The sequence below is a fragment of the Patagioenas fasciata genome, chromosome 1, assembly GCF_037038585.1.
Source record: "Patagioenas fasciata isolate bPatFas1 chromosome 1, bPatFas1.hap1, whole genome shotgun sequence".
NCBI classification, from domain to species: domain Eukaryota; kingdom Metazoa; phylum Chordata; class Aves; order Columbiformes; family Columbidae; genus Patagioenas; species Patagioenas fasciata.
The window spans coordinates 92,880-108,830 of NC_092520.1; the positions used below are offsets into that span (position 1 = coordinate 92,880).

At 49.9% G+C, this 15,951-nt stretch overlaps 1 long non-coding RNA gene across 2 annotated transcripts; it reads right to left on the reverse strand.

Annotated features, from left to right (window-relative positions):
- Positions 1-483: 483 nt before the first annotated feature.
- On the reverse strand, positions 484-15,669 carry LOC136109921 (uncharacterized). Of its 2 annotated transcripts, XR_010652558.2 has the most exons (7): positions 14,925-15,669; positions 14,654-14,742; positions 7,927-13,734; positions 7,380-7,459; positions 6,294-7,068; positions 5,877-6,034; positions 484-1,122 (listed from the first exon to the last, which is right to left on the reverse strand). It is a non-coding gene; the product is annotated as an uncharacterized lncRNA (long non-coding RNA). The 2 variants fall into 2 exon arrangements; XR_011737756.1 differs by lacking the exon at positions 484-1,122 and having other exon boundaries at positions 5,374-6,034; positions 14,925-15,668.
- Positions 15,670-15,951: the final 282 nt, after the last annotated feature.

Here is a 15,951-nt window from a genome sequence, read left to right on the forward strand (position 1 = left end):
ATTTTGCCCACGTGCAGCGCAGTGATCACACGGGTGCGGTGAACCGGGTGGAAGGCCCTAGAAAAGGAAAATCAGCCTCCATGTGCAGGGCCAAAACAGAAATCCTTTTCAAACTGTGCCATTTTAAAAAGCTACCAGGGGTATAAAGCAGAAAAAAGAGCAGTGAATGTGTATAATGACACAATTAGATGGTTTTCCAGTTTCATGATGTGCTCTTTTACTAACAGTGTCTGCTGGAGTGGATACCCTGGACACGAACAAGCAGGTCCTGGTGCTGTGCCCACGGTGATTCATCCACTGTGGCCGTGGGTGTCAGGCCCTGATACAATAGACACAAAACCTTGGGAGGGAGGTGATCACAGTAGAACGCTTAAAGATAATGAGCTAGCAGACTTGATTTAATCTTTATTTAAAAATACACATGGCTGCTGTCTTTTCTACAGTTTAGGTAGGACAGGCTCCAATATCTCTATGAATTACAATACATGACAAAAATTAAAGGGGGAAAGCTTTATTTTTACAATGGTAAATACAGTCTAAATCAATTTGGGAAACAGGTAAAGGGGTGTAGCAAATGAGGCACAGACGATCCTGTTTTATCTCAGAAGGCTTTGGCGTATTTACAGCTTTAGGCACAGCGTGTCCAATCCCGTATAAAATGCACTGTCCATACCAATTCAGCCTGTCCCCCGATATAAGGACATTAGGATGCCACCCTGGATTCACCAAGGGACAATCCTGATCTAATGTTCTCTGTGTATTGTACACCAATATCTGTTCTTCAACAAACTTTTTACTGGTTTCAATTTCTTTCTCTGATGATGCTTTTTCAAATACAATGCATATGTAACATTTTGTATTGTGTAATATGCATTATATAATAGACAATATATGATTTAAAACATCTCATTATATATTACATGTAGTGCATTGCTATACTACACATCTCGGGTATACCCACCCAGACCTGTGCAGCATATTAATATTATTTACAGTGGCCACCATTAATTACAATATTCCCTGGTTGCTGTTCCCCAGGGAGTCAAACGATCCTTTTCCAATATCACAAAACACAGCCCGGGGGGGATTTCTTCCGAATCGCTCCTGTCCATTGTCCACTACCTATTTCACAATCACAATAACAGACAATTGGTGAACCATAAGTATTGGACTACAAAATCACCCAAGACACAAGTAACAACAACAACAAATCACTGAAGACACAAACAATCATACAATTGCTAAGGCACAAACAGCAAAATCACTAAAGGTACCTTTATCAAATTACTGTTCCCTTGTTTTTCTCTTTTATTTATTGTTTTCTCATTTTCCTCTTTTGTTTTTTATTTCTTTTTAATTTACCCAATTTACCAAAACGCGCAGACCCAACGCGCTGGTGTCGCCCACGTCTCGCGCAGGCAGCCTGCAAACAAACCAGACTATGAAAGTGCCTTATCTCATTGATGGGGTTTTACCCACGTCCCGAGCTGGCCCGAGGATCCGTGATCCCTTCCAGGAATTCCCCGGTGCCGGCACAAGGTCCCAGAGATCCTGGGGTCCACGGGAGGTCAGGCAGATTATCCCATCCTCGTCGCCAGAAAACGATACCGAAAAGTCGGCAAACAGACTCTCTAACACTGTTTTGAAAGTGTTAAAAAGCAGGCACTTTTATTACGGCGCGCTGGGCACTCGGGGGATCGCTCCTCTAATCCAGCGTGCGTTCCGCTTTCCTCTGGTTTTCCATATCCTGGAACTCCTGAAACAGCAAAACACGCCAACCACTGTTTACAGACGTCCCGTGCTCTTTCACCAGTGCGTGCAGCCGCAACGAGAAATCTGGAATGAGCGTCTACAGAAACACATACGTATTTACCCAATTCAGAACAACGCGTTACATCAGCTGGCCGTACTTGTCAGTAATCCCTCCTGGATTAACACCCTCTTTGGATGGCACGGGTGCCGACTGTTGGCAATCAGGGCAGGACATAAGAACGCTCCTGGCCTGATCCGTTGTAATTTGAAATTGTCGTTTTAACGACTTTGCATTCTGGTGAAAGAGTTTATGTGATAATTTAGCTTGCTCCAAGGCTTTAGGCACAGTAAGCGGCACAGCTCGTGCATCAGCCCTCCTATTGCCTTCCGCAAGAGGTCCTGGAAGGGCAGCGCGAGAGCGGATGTGCGCTGCATAAAAACCATGACGTCTATGATTTATTAGGAACCATAGCATTCTCAATTCAGCCATCAAAAGAGGATTATCCTCTTCCTTCAGTAAAGAAGCTTCCAGGCGGTTAAGTATGCCAGCTGCATAATGAGTCAGTTACAACATTCAAAGGCTCATTACAGAACACTCAAAAGCGATCCTAACAGCTGTCAGCTCAAGAACTTGTTTGACCCTTGGTCTCCTTTTTCTACCTTGTGTTTGGAACACTGGGTATCTGAGTTTAGCCATGTAATTACAACTTTACGTGAGCGACCAAAGGCATCAGTAAATACAGTCTTGTCACTTACTGGTCGTTGCTGACAGCAGCATTTGCCCTACAACGGTAAATTACCAATTTCAGCCCACAGTTTATGTTGGGGGTAATAAACTGATATGTTCCCTGCATATGTTGCCAATGCAATCTGGAAATTCACATCTTCAGTTAATTACCATTGCAAATTCTCCTTTGTTGTAGGAATAAATATACATTCAAAGTCTGTCCCATACATAGCATACAAACATTCTCTGCCTTTAATTATTGGGTTTGCATACATTTCTTTTATTATCCAAACTGTTTTCATTGGTGTGTGAGCTAGAAAAACCCATTCCAACTCTTAAAGAATCACTTAATGACTTGTCCCATTGAAACGGTACTGCACACGGTTGGACGGTATTGGCTATGAGTGCCAGCCAAACTGGCAGCTGCAAATTGCGTCCCCATCCCTATTTTTGTTCAACAGCATCGAATACTTTCTATATGGCCTGCTGAGCTTTGTCATCCAATACCTGAGTAGACAATAAATTCAGGTCTCCTTTCAAAAGTGTAAAAAGTAGACACAGTTCCTCTGTGGCAATGCCCAAAATAGGTCGGAGCCAATTTATGGCTCCTAGCAATTTTGTAAGTCATTTAAGGTCATGATATTATGGAATTTAAGAGTTACTGGCTAAGGAATGATTTCTTGTTCTGTTATTTGCCACCCCAAATATTTCCATGGAGCAGTTTTCTGAATTTTTTCTTGTGCAATTTGTAATCTAGCCTTTTGTATAGCGTTACATAGGACTTGCATTACTTGTTGTAGTTCCTGCTCTTATAACATGACAAGCAAGATATCATCCATATAACGACAGATACAAGCTGAGGGGTACAGCTTCCTCACAGGTTGTACAGCTGCTGCAACTACTGTCTTGCAAATGGTTGGACTATTTCTCATCCCTTGTGGTGATACCACCCAATGCTATCTCTTCATAGGCTCCTCTTGATTAAGTGAAGGAACACAAAATGCAAATCTGGGGGCATCCTCAGGATGTAGCAAGGTGGCACAGGTGTCCATGCCATAATTTTGATTTCACCTTGATAATCAGAGTCAATTACTCCAGGTAAAACAAACAAACCCAATTTGGTAGTAGATGATCAACCTATTAACAAAGCATGCACACTAGGCACTAAAGGCCCCCACACTCCTCTGGGAATAAGCAATACCACAGCAGTAATTAATTATCATCACTGACGGGCTGGCAGCCAAGTCCAGCCCTGCACTTCCAGCTGTTGCAGGGAAGAGATCTCGGGTCATGAGTTTAGACTTGAATTTATTTGATGGGGGTGGGGGAAGTCCTGTCCCCCACCTCCTGGGAAGGGTTAATTGGCTCCCCCTTTACATTAACCCTTGAATGATGTTCACTCACACAGTGCTTGCCCTTTCCCCATTTTGGACGATCTCTAGGAGGTACAGCCTTCGAAGTCTGGCGTGCATACTTCGTGTAATCTTTCTTTACACGACCCAGTGTCCCACAACAAAAACAATTCGATTTCAGTTCTGTTCCCAATACTTGTAACTGTGCTGCTAAAGCAGCAGCTAGAGAGCTGGTATAATGTTCAGTTGCATTATGTTTTGACACACTCTCATATCTGCTATAGTACACCTTTCCCTATTCCCCAAATCCTGCAACACACGCTGACAATCAGCATTAGCATTCTCAAAAGCCAATTATTTTAGTAACAACTCATGCGCTGTGTCATTATCAATTTGTCTCTCCAAAGCAGTTTGCAAGCGGTCTAAAAACAGCGCATAAGGTTCCTGTGATCCTTGCAAGATTTTTGAAAAGGACGTATTGGCATCTCTCCCAACCTCCAGTAACTTCCGAACCACTTTCATTGCTAGTTTTGCTATTACACCACATATATATCTCTCTGGGTTACGCAACTTGATTATCTGGCAAAGCATGGGCACATTCCCCAGCTAAAGGACTGCAATCAATCCATCTCATCCGATATGCATTATCAACGGTCTCTATAGTACAGTTCTCCCAAAAATCAGATAACTACTAGTCAATATACTGTATGGTTAAGATCATTTTCAACAAAGAACGCCAGTCATGTGGAGTAAGTTCGTAAGAGGAGCTTAATGCTTCAAAAATGTATAACAAATGATAAAGTAACCCCATTTTCTTTAGCTAATGTTGGTAATTCCTGTACAACATCATATGGTAGCTGCTGAAAGCCTGGAGATTGCTGTTCACAACAGATCACTGGCCATGCCGTAACCACTTTCGAGTCTCCTGTTTTCAAAGCCTCTTCTCTACATTTATCCCACATGGTTTAATTAGTGTGCACTTTCGGTTGCAAAGTAACATCCGGGGGGAATAAATCAGGCTCTTACTCTGGGTCCGTCGGGCCAGGATCAAGGGGCTTGTCAGGCGACTCCCACAAACCATCATTTGCCAAAAGTGTTCACTGTAGTGTACATGCAGGGGCTTTGTTATCAGCCAATCCTTTATCCACTACTACATCTGTGGTCAGTGCATTTTTGCCTAATCTATCTACAGGATCCCCCTCCTTCCCTGGCAAGGGAGGAGCAGAAGGTTCACAATTAGTTGCAACCCGCGCAACTACTTCCTTCTGAGTCGCTATTAAAGCAGACATAATTTTTGCCCAAGTAGATAAATATTCACAAGCAGCTTTATCTCCAGTTGCTGCCTGTTCATATAATTCTCGTTCAACTTTCTGCCATGCCTCCAACTAAAATGTACCAGTTGTGGGAAAGTCCAGCACATGATCAGCAAGCCTTTCTTATAAAGTCATTAATCGGACTACTGGTACATTGTGATTTTGCTTTCTTAATAAAAGTTGAAGGACATCTAGGGTTTGTTTGGTTCAAGGGATAACTTCCCTCCTATGGTTCCAAATTGCTCATCTTTTCTTGCTGATGGGCGCACGCTGTGGTTTCTGTTTCCTGGCTCTGTTTCCCTGTCCTTGTTCAATTGGGCTTTGCCACCAGAACGGCTGCTGCCTTTACAGCCGCACTCAAAGTCCCTGTTCGGGTGCCATTTGTAGTGAATGTGGCACCAACTCTCTTTTAAGGTGAGACAAGAGACATTTGTTACAAACTCAGGTTTGCATTTATACTCGCTATGATGCTTGCTCAAGCATTTGCTGATTTGGTAAGTTCGTCATAACATAAGTGATATATTGTTACTGCCATAAAAGCATCGTTGTCTATACCACAAGCTACCCCCGTCATCCCCCTTGATGTATCGTTCCTGTACCAATCCCTCTGTCCTCGATGTATCACGTAGCATACAGTACTTGCTTCTTGTGTTATTCCACTAATGACTGTTCTCACACTGTCAACTCTCACAGTTTCTCATAGGCCCAATGTCAGAATACTGCCACAATCACCTTTCTCCTTCCTTGAGCTCTCCTGACCTGCGGTTCCACCACCGTTGTCTTCTTTCTTGATCCCTCTTGACTCACAGGTGCCCTCCAATCCTCTTTCTCGATCACTCTTCCTCACAGGTTCGCCTCCTTCCTTGCTTTTCCTTTGCACGCTGCTCCACCTGAAGAGAAACACACAGAGGACTGAGCTACATCAGCCCCAGGGCACTACAGTCAGACGGGGGCTGAATCTGGGGGCTGACACCTCCCCACACCCCACAGCGTGCCCGCCTTGCCTTGGCCCCGGCCCCTCACACAGCCCTTCCCCTCAGCTCTGCCCCTCCGCTGCAGCACAGCTTCCGCACATGCCCTGCTCAGGCTGGACCCCAGTTTCATGGGTTAGAGATATCATAGCTCAGTACAAATCCCCACAGTCCTCACCTGCTGTTTGGTGCTTGCGGAGGGTCACACTCACTGTGCCCCAGGACACTGGCCCTGCCCGGCCCTGCGGGAGTGTCTGGAGCTGCCGGCTGCTTCTCCAGCTTTAGCGTCACCCGCAGAAGCCCGCTCTCCTCAGCTCTGCACACCCATCCAGTTGCGCCGCCCAGGCAAAGTCAGCTTCACCCTCTGCTCTACACCTCACCTGCAAACAACCAACTTTCAACTGACAACTGTCCAAAACCCACCGACAAACTCTCCACACCTCAGCCTTTCGCTTTCAACTGCTGCCTCTAGTGCATCTCACAGACAAGCCTTCAAAATCCCCTCATCCTGCAATAACACTCCAGCACTGATCACCTGTGGGAACAACTACCACAATACCATGCAAACACCAACCAGTTCTGGCACGGAAATATCACTTTCTCCTCAAGATTCCACCCTACACCAACTGCTGACAAACACACGCTGTCCTCACCAAAGCCAAACGCTGCAACAACCAGCGACAACTCAAATTTGCGTGTGTGGCGCAAAATCGCAGGTGTGAGCTAACATAGAGCTGGGCTTGAAAGCTGCAGAGTGTGCACCCTGTGGTATAACGTGGCGAGCTACTGCCATTCTGCCTTCTCCCTGGGAGAAGCGCGTGAGCAGAGGCTGCTTCAAGGCACGATGGGAACGGTTTGGTTCTCCGGGTCTCTCAGGGCGAGAGCGATAAATGTGACCTGTGTCGTGGCGCAGGAACTTCCCGTACACTTGCTCCTCCATTCGGTCTCCGGTGCTGCAAGAGAGGGAGCGAGAGATTCAGGGCAAGATTGACAACCTCGGCGTCCCCGTCCCAGCCACGGATCACCCAAACCTGCAGACATCCCGGGAGGCCCCCTAAGATTTACACTCCCCTATGCCCCACCCTTGAAGCCTGGACATCGCCAGAACCATAGAGCAAGTATTTCTTGAGGAGGCACCCAAAGGGTCCGTGTTCTCTTTCAGGCAGATGCTAGTGCAAGATTGCAAATCATCTCACAGCTACCAGGAAGGTAAAAAATAACGTCTTGAAATGGGAAAGGAACAGGTATTGTTTCTCTTCATCACCTCCCTCATTGCCACGTTATCAAGGTCTCCCGCAATGTTCCACAGGAAACTTGAAGCTTGGAATTCCTGGTATTCTGAACCTGGGCAAGAAAGGAAGAAAAGCATGAGACTGATCATAAAGAGGGTGGCTGCTCGTAACATGGAAAGAGCAGTAACAAGGTAAAAAGATATCACTTTTCCTTAGAGAGCTCTCAAAGCTGCCTGTTAAGGACAAGAAAAACAAACTTGTGACGGACCATTACTTAAAATCCAAGGCCCAGGAAGCGATCTAATGTACATTGAAACGCGGGCCACGAGACAGTGGAAGTGCCACGAGCTGAGACTGAAGGGACAGAGGATGAATTTCCAAAGAAGTTTAGGTTTCGATGTCAAAACGGAAAATTCTACGTCATTAAAATATAATGCAAAAGTCAGTGTAAAATCAAGTAAGGCAACAACTCCAAATGAACTCCCAGGCGCTTCAGTCACTCAGGAGATCAAAAATGCGGATCATTTCTCACCTGCCCACCTCCCAAACCCCAGCCTATGTCCCCTGCTTCCAGCTTACCTGAGCCCAGATTAAAGGAGGATTTCAGAGGCCATGCCAAGTTCTGCTGCTCCTCGTTCGGGTTGCCAGTCTTCCTCCTTGCTCTGGAATTGCAGGTCAACCGCCTTCCTGTTCTTCTTTGATTGACGCTGAGCTGCCGCGTTACCCGCTGCCGTCTGAGCGGATCTCGGGGAGCCTCTGGAACCGCCAGAGCGCTCCCCCCACCAACATTCTCTTGCCTTGTTTTCGGGGTTCCTCTTCACCAGCTGAGGCGCCCTCCCACCCCCCGCCGCCCTCTTACCTTTTTCTAGAGGTCTCTTGAGCCACCAGCAAGCTCCCCCGCACCTTCCCTCAGTGATCTTGGCCCGCCAGAGGCCTGCCCCTCGTCAGCCTCCTCCCCTTTTCCTGGGTGCTGCTTGAACCACTGGTGGGCTCCCCTCCACCATCCTCTCGTCCTTTGTAGGGGAGTCTCGTGACTCACCAGAGCGCTCTCCGCCGTTGCCTTGCTGGGGTTATTGACACCGCTTGACTTGCCAGAGCGCTCCCCCTCGCAGTTCTCTTGTTGGATTTCTTGGGACCTTTTGAACCACTGGAACAACGGGAATGCTCCCCCCCACTGTGACCTTGCCTTTCTTCAGTGCGATCTTGACGTGCTGGAGCACTTCCCCGCGCCGTCCTCTTGCCTTTTACTGGGGAGTCTCTTGAATATCCACAGCACTCCCCCCTGCCATCCTTTACCAGATTTTTTGACACTTCTTGACATCTCGGAGTGCTCTCACTCACCCTTGTCTTGCCTATTTTCAGGGCGCTCCTGTCCCGCTGGATGCTCCTCCCTGCTGTCCTATTGCCAGATTGAGAATTCTCGACCTGTCCCAGCGCTACCCCACCGTCCTTCTGCCTTCTACCTGGGAAGTCACTTGAAGAACTGGAGCACTCCCCCCTGCTGTCCTCTTGCCTTTCTTCACTGAGATTTTGGCCTGCCAGAGCACTCCTCCCTGTTGTCCTCTTACTGGATTTCTTGGGACCTCTTGACCCACTGGGTTTCTCCTCCTGCTGTCCTTTTGCCTTTCTTTAGTACAATCTCAGCCTGCTGGAGCGCTCCCCCTCGCCGTCCTCCTGCTGGATTTCTTGGAACCTCTTGACCCCTTAGGGCGTTCCCCCTGCCACCCTCTTGTGGTTTTTGGGGGAGTCTTGTGATCAACCAGGCCGTTTCTCCCCACCATCCTCTTCCCCTTTTCCTGGGTGCTTCTTGATCCACCAGAGTGCTCTCAAAGCTGCCTGTTACCATCCTCTAACCATTCTCTTGCCTTTTTTGGTGGAGTCTTGTGACTCACCGGAGCGTTCTCCACCATTGTCTTGCTGGATTTGTTGACATCGCTTGACCTGCCGGAGCGCTCCCCCTCACAGTTCTCTTCCTGGATATCTTGGGACATTTTGAACCACTGGGGGGCTCCCACCCGCCATCCTCTTACCGCATTTATTGAGACGTCCTGATCTGCCAGAGCGTTCCCCCTCGCCGTCCTTTTGCTGGATTTCTTGGGATGCCTTAAACAACTGTGGGGCTCCCACCCACCATCCTCTAACCGCATTTATCGAGATTTCCTGATCTGCTGGAGCGCTCCCCCTTGCCGTCCTCTTGCTGGATTTCTTGGGATCTCTTGGACCACTGGGGGGGCTCCCACCCGCCATCCTCTTACCGCATTTATTGAGACTTCCTGATCTGCTGGATTGCTCTCCCCCTGGCCTTCCTCTTGCACTTTTTTGGGGGAGTCTTCTTCACACATCCGAGTGCTCTCCCTCACCCTTGTCTTGCCTCTAGTCAGGGCGCTCTTCTCCCGCTGGAACGCTCCTCCCCGCCATCCTATTGCCAGACTGAGAATTCTTGACCTGCCGCAGTCCTGCCCCGCCATGCTCCTGCCTTCTGCCTGGGAAGTCACTTGAAGAACTGGAGCGCTCTCCCCCGCTGTCCTCTTGCCTTTCCTCAGTGGGATTTTGGCCTGCTAAAGAGCTCCTCCCTGTCGTCCTCTTGCTGGATTTCTTGGGACTTCTTGACCCATTAGGGCGTTCCCCCTGCCACCCTCTTGTGGTTTTTGGGGGAGTCTTGTGACCAACCAGGCCGTTTCCCCCACCATCCTCTTCCCCTTTTCCTGGGTGCTTCTTGATCCACCAGAGTGCTCCCCTGCACCATTCTTTTGCCTTTTTTGGGAGAGTCTTGTGACTCGCCGGAGAGTTCTCCACCATTGTCTTGCTGGATTTCTTGACATCGCTTGACCTGCCGGAGCGCTCCCCCTCGCAGTTCTCTTGCTGGATTTCTTGGGACGTCTTAAACAACTGAGGGGCTCACACCCACCATCCTCTAACTGCATTTATCGAGATTTCCTGATCTGCCGGAGCGCTCGCCCCTGCTGTCCTCTTGCTGGGTTTCTTGGGACCTCTTGACCCACACGAGCTCTCCTCCCCACCGTCTTCTTGCCGGACTTATTGAGACTTCTTGACCCGCCAGAGTGTTCCCCCTCATCATCCTCCTGCCTTTTTCTGGGGATTCTCTTCAACAACTGAAGAGCTCCCCCGCACTGTCCTCTTCCCTTTTTTCTGGGCGATTCGTGAATCACCGGTGAGCTTCTCCTTACCACCCTCTTGGGCTTTTTTCAGAGCAACCTTGACCCATCAGAGCACCCCCTCACCGTCCTCTTGCCAGATGTACTGAGGGTTCTTCATCTGCCACAGCGCTCCCCCACGCCGTCCTCTTGCTGGATTTCCTGGAACCTTGTGAACCACTGGGGGGCTCCCACCCACCATCCTTTTACCGCATTTATTGAGACGTCCTGATCTGCCAGAGCGCTCCCCCTCGCCACCCTCTTCCTGGATTTCTTGGGACCTCTTGAACCACTGGGGGCCTCCCACCCACCATGCTCTTACCGCATTTATCGAGACTTCCTGATCTGCTGGAGCGCTCCCCCTCGCCGTCCTCTTGCTGGATTTCTTGGGTCCTCTTGACACATTAGGGCGTTCCCCCTGCCACCCTCTTGTGTTTTCTGGGGGAGTCTTGTGACCAACCAGAGTGCTCCCCCCCACCATTTTCTTCCCCTTTTCCTGGGTGCTTCTTGATCCACCAGAGTGCTCCCCTGCACCGTTCTCTTGCCTTTTTTGGGGGGAATCTTGTGACTCACCGGAGCGTTTTCCACCATCGTCTTGCTGGATTTCTTGACACCGCTTGACCTGTTGGAGCGCTCTCCCTCGCAGTTCTCTTGCTGGATATCTTGGGATCTCTTGAACCACTGGGGGGCTCCCACCTGCCATCTTCTTACCGCATTTATTGAGACTTCCTGATCTGCTGGATTGCTCTCCCCACCGGCCTTCCTCTTGCACTTTTTGGGGGAGTCTTCTTGACACGTCCGAGTGCTCTCCCTCACCCTTGTCTTGCCTCTATTCAGGGCGCTCTTCTCCCGCTGGAACGCTCCTCCCCGCCATCCTATTGCCAGACTGAGAATTCTTGACCTGCCGCAGTCCTGCCCCGCCATGCTCCTGCCTTCTGCCTGGGAAGTCACTTGAAGAACTGGAGCGCTCTCCCCCGCTGTCCTCTTGCCTTTCCTCAGTGGGATTTTGGCCTGCTAAAGAGCTCCTCCCTGTCGTCCTCTTGCTGGATTTCTCGGTACCTCTTGACCCACTGGGTCTCTCCTCCTGCCGTCCTTTTGCCTTTCCTTAGTACATTCTCGGTCTGCTGGAGTGCTCCCCCCCACCATCCTCTTGCTGGATTTCTCGGGACCCCTTGTCCCATATAGGACATTCCCCACCACCACCATCCTATTGTGTTTTTTAGGAGAGTCTTGTGATCGACCAGAGCGCTCCCCCCTTGACATCCTCTTCCCCTTTTTCTGGGTGACTTTTGAACCACTGGTGAACTCTCCCCCATCATCCTCTTGCCACATATATTGAGACTTGTTGATCCGCCAGAGCGCTTCCCCCACTGTCCTCTTGCCAGATTTACTGATACCTCTTGTCCTGTCAGAGCGCTCCCTCTCGCAGTCCTCTTTGTTCAGTTTGTAGGGTAGGAGGGGGGATCTCTGATTACAGAAAGGTCCCTTTGTTCTAGGAGACATTCCCTTGCTCCATGCTTCAGGTTGCCCATCTTCCCTCTCATTTTCAATATGCACGTCCATCACCTTCCTCCTCTTCTTTCTTGATCCCTCGACTCCCGGATGAACTCAAATCCTCTTTCTTGATCACTCTTTCTCGTAAGTTCACAACCTTACTTTCCTTTCTTGCTTTCGCCTTTGTGAGCTGCTCCACCCAAACCGAAATGCCCTGAAGACAGAAATACACCCACCCCAAGCCCGTACAGTCACATAGGGGGTGAGTCCGGTCGCTGACGCATCCCCACATCCCACAGCAAGCCCACCTTGCCTTGGCCCCGGCCCCCCGCACAGGCCTTCCCACCAACCCAGCCCCTCCGTAGCAGCACAGTTTCCCAGCATGCACCCCACAAAGACTTTCTTTGCCAGTCACCCCTGGCACTTACAGCAACACACCACACCAGCATCAAGAGCCCTGGGAGTGGAGAGCTGGCCAGGCCCTCACCCCAGCAGGATCCTCTTTCCCCTCCTTTAGCTGACGGCAGACAGACAGACACCTCCCAAGAGGTGTCCAGCCCTCTCTCTCAACCACTCATGAGTACAAAATCCCAGCCTCTACTCACCCACCCCGCCTCCCAAAACCCCACCAGCAGCCCCTGGTCCCAGCTGAACAGCAGCCAGTGCTGAAGATCTGGCTCGTGTTGTCCGACACAACCTTGCCATGGATGTCTGGGCCCCTGAGCAGTTTCCAGGGGTGGGAGGGCGCAGTCCTGATTACAGGGAGGTCCCTGTCCCAAGGGGGACATTTTCTTCCTCCTCACTCCTGACTCGCAGCTCCATCACCTTCCTCCTCTTCTTTCTTGATCCCTCCTGACTCGCAGGTCTACCACCGTCATCTTCTTTCTTGATCCCTGTTGACTTGCAGATGCACTCCAATCCTCTTTCTTGATCGCTCTTCCTCGTAGGTTCACCACCTTCCTCTTCTTTCTTGCTTTCACCTTTGCGAGCTGCTCCACCCAAACCGAGATGCACGGAAAACAAAAATATACCCACCCCAGGCCCGTACAGTCACACGAGGGGGCGAGTCCGGTTGCTGACGCATCCCCACACCCCACCACAAGGCCACCTTGCCTTGGCCCCGGCCCCCCGCACAGGCCTTCCCACCAACCCAGCCCCTCTGTAGCAGCACAGTTTCCCAGCATGCACCCCACAAAGACTTTCTTTGCCAGTCACCCCTGGCACTTACAGCAACACACCACATCAGCATCAAGAGCCCTGGGAGTGGAGAGCTGGCCAGGCCCTCACCCCGGCAGGATCCTCTTCCCCCTCCTTTACCTGCTGGCAGACAGACACCTCCCAAGGGATGACCACCCTGCTCCCTTAACTGCTCCCAAGTCCAAGAGCCCAGCCCCTGCTCACCACCCCCACCTCCCAAAACACAGCCAACAGCCCCTGCTCCCATTTTACCACTTTACCCCCGAGCACGGTTTCTAGGGGTGGGAGGGGGACGCACTAATCACAGATCGTTCCCTGTGCTTAAGGATACATTCTCCTTCTCGCTGGCTCAGGCTGCCCATCTTCCTCCTCACTCTTGACTCGTAGCTCCATCACCTTTCTCCTCTTTTGTCCCCTCCTGACTCACAGGTCCACCACTGTCATCTTCTTTCTTGACTCTGCTTGACTCACAGGTGCGCTCCAATCCTCTTTCGTGATCGCTCTTCTGTGTCAGTACACGGAAGACCGGGCACATGAGAAACTGCAAGAGTCAACAGCATGAGAACAAGCATTAGTGGAAAAATACAAGAACAAAGGACTGTATGCTATGTGATACATCAAGGACAGAGGAGTTGATACAGGATTGATGCATCAAGGACAGAGGGACAGCTTGTGATAGACAAAAAAGGCGTTTATGGCAGTGACTTTGGTGGGAACACAAAACACATCACTTATGTAATGACTAACTTAGCTAATCAACAAATGCTTGAGCAAGCATCATAGCGAGTATAAACGCAAGCCTGAATTTGTAATAAACATCTCTCATTGCACCTTAAAAGAGAGTCCGTACCGCATTCGCTACAAATGGCGCCCTGGAACAGGGACTTTCAGCGTGCCTGTAAAGGCAGCAGCCGCTCTGGTAGCGAAGCCCAATCGAACCAGGAAACAGGACCGGGAACCAGGACAGTGCGCACCCACCACCAACGAAAGGTGAGCGATTGGGAACCATGGGAGGGAAGTTATCCCTTAAGCAAAGACAAATCCTGGATGTCCTTCAACATGCGCTACAAACGCAAAATCAGGATGTATCAGGGGTCTGATTGGTGAGTTTATTAGAATGGATTGCTAATCATGTGCTAGACTTTCCTACAACTGGTACATTTCAGTTGGAGACATGGCACAAAGATGAATGAGAATTATATGAACAGGTAGCGACTGGAGATAAAGCTGCTTGCAAATATTCATCTACTTGGGGAAAAATTATGACTACTAAGATACAGGATACAGGACTGATACATCAGGGACAGAGGGACAGCTTACTATAGAAAAAAATGCGTATATGGCAGTTACATCGCTCATGTAATGTCTAACTTAGCTAAAGAGCAAATGCTTGAGCAAGCATCATAGCGAGTATAAATGCAAACCTGAGTTTGTAATAAATGTCTCTCATGGCACCTTACCGTGAGTCCACGCCAGATTCGCTACACTCTTCCTCATAGGTTCACCATCTTCCTCTCCTTCCTTGCTTTTCCTTTGCACGCTGCTCCACCTGAAGAGAAACACACAGAGGACTGAGCTACACCAGCCCAAGGGCACTACAATCAGACAAGGGCTGAGTCCGGGGGCTGAAACCTCCCCACACCCCACAGCGAGCCCACCTTGCCTTGGCCCCGGCCCCTCGCACATGCCTTAGAGATATCATAGCTCAGTACAAATCCCCACAGTCCTCACCTGCTGTTTGGTGCTTGCGGAGGGTCACACTCCCTGTGCCCCAGGGCACCGGCCCTACACGGCCAAGCTCGGCAGCGGGACTGTCTGGAGCTGCCGCTGGCTGGTTCTCCAGCTTTAGGGTCACCCGCAGAAGCCCGCTCTCCTCAGCTCTGCACACCCATCCAGTTGCGCCGCCCAGGCAAAGTCAGCTTCACCCTCTGCCCTACACCTCACCTGCAAACAACCAACTTTCAACTGACAACTGTCCAAAACCCACCGACAAACTCTCCACACCTCAGCCTTTCGTTTGCAACTGCTGCCTCTACTGCATCTCACAGACAAGCCTTCAAAATCCCCTCATCCTGCAATAACACTCCAGCACTGATCACCTGTGGGAACAACTACCACAATACCACGCAAACACCAACCAGTTCTGGCACGGAAATATCACTTTCTCCTCAAGATTCCACCCTACACCAACTGCTGACAAACACACGCTGTCCTCACCAAAGCCAAACGCTGCAACAACCAGCGACAACTCAAATTTGCGTGGGCGGTGCAAAATTGCAGGGGTGAGCTAACACAGAGCTGGGCTTGAAAGCTGCAGAGTGTACACCCTGTTGTTTAACGTGGCGAGTCACTCCCATTCTGCCTTCTCCCTGGGAGAAGCGCATGAGCAGAGGTTGCTTCAAGGCACGATGAGAACGGTTCGGTTCTCCGGGTCTCGGAGGGCGAGAGTAATAAATGTGGCCTGTGTCGTGGCGCAGGAACTTCCCATCCACTTGCTTCTCCATTCAGTCTGGTGCTGCAAGAGAGGGAGAGAAAGAAAAAGTTAGGACCGAGTTAACAACCTCATCATCCCTGACCCCTAACCTGCAGGAATCCTAGGAGGCCTGATATAAGTTTTGCTCATCTCCCTGTCTTTGCTGGAATACTTTACTGTAGAAATTTCTGTCATCAACATTCTCTTAACCGATCTGATGTGTTCATAGTTCCTAGCCCAGCATCCTTTCCTCAAAGTACCTCAGCATTTCCCTTTGAAACCACA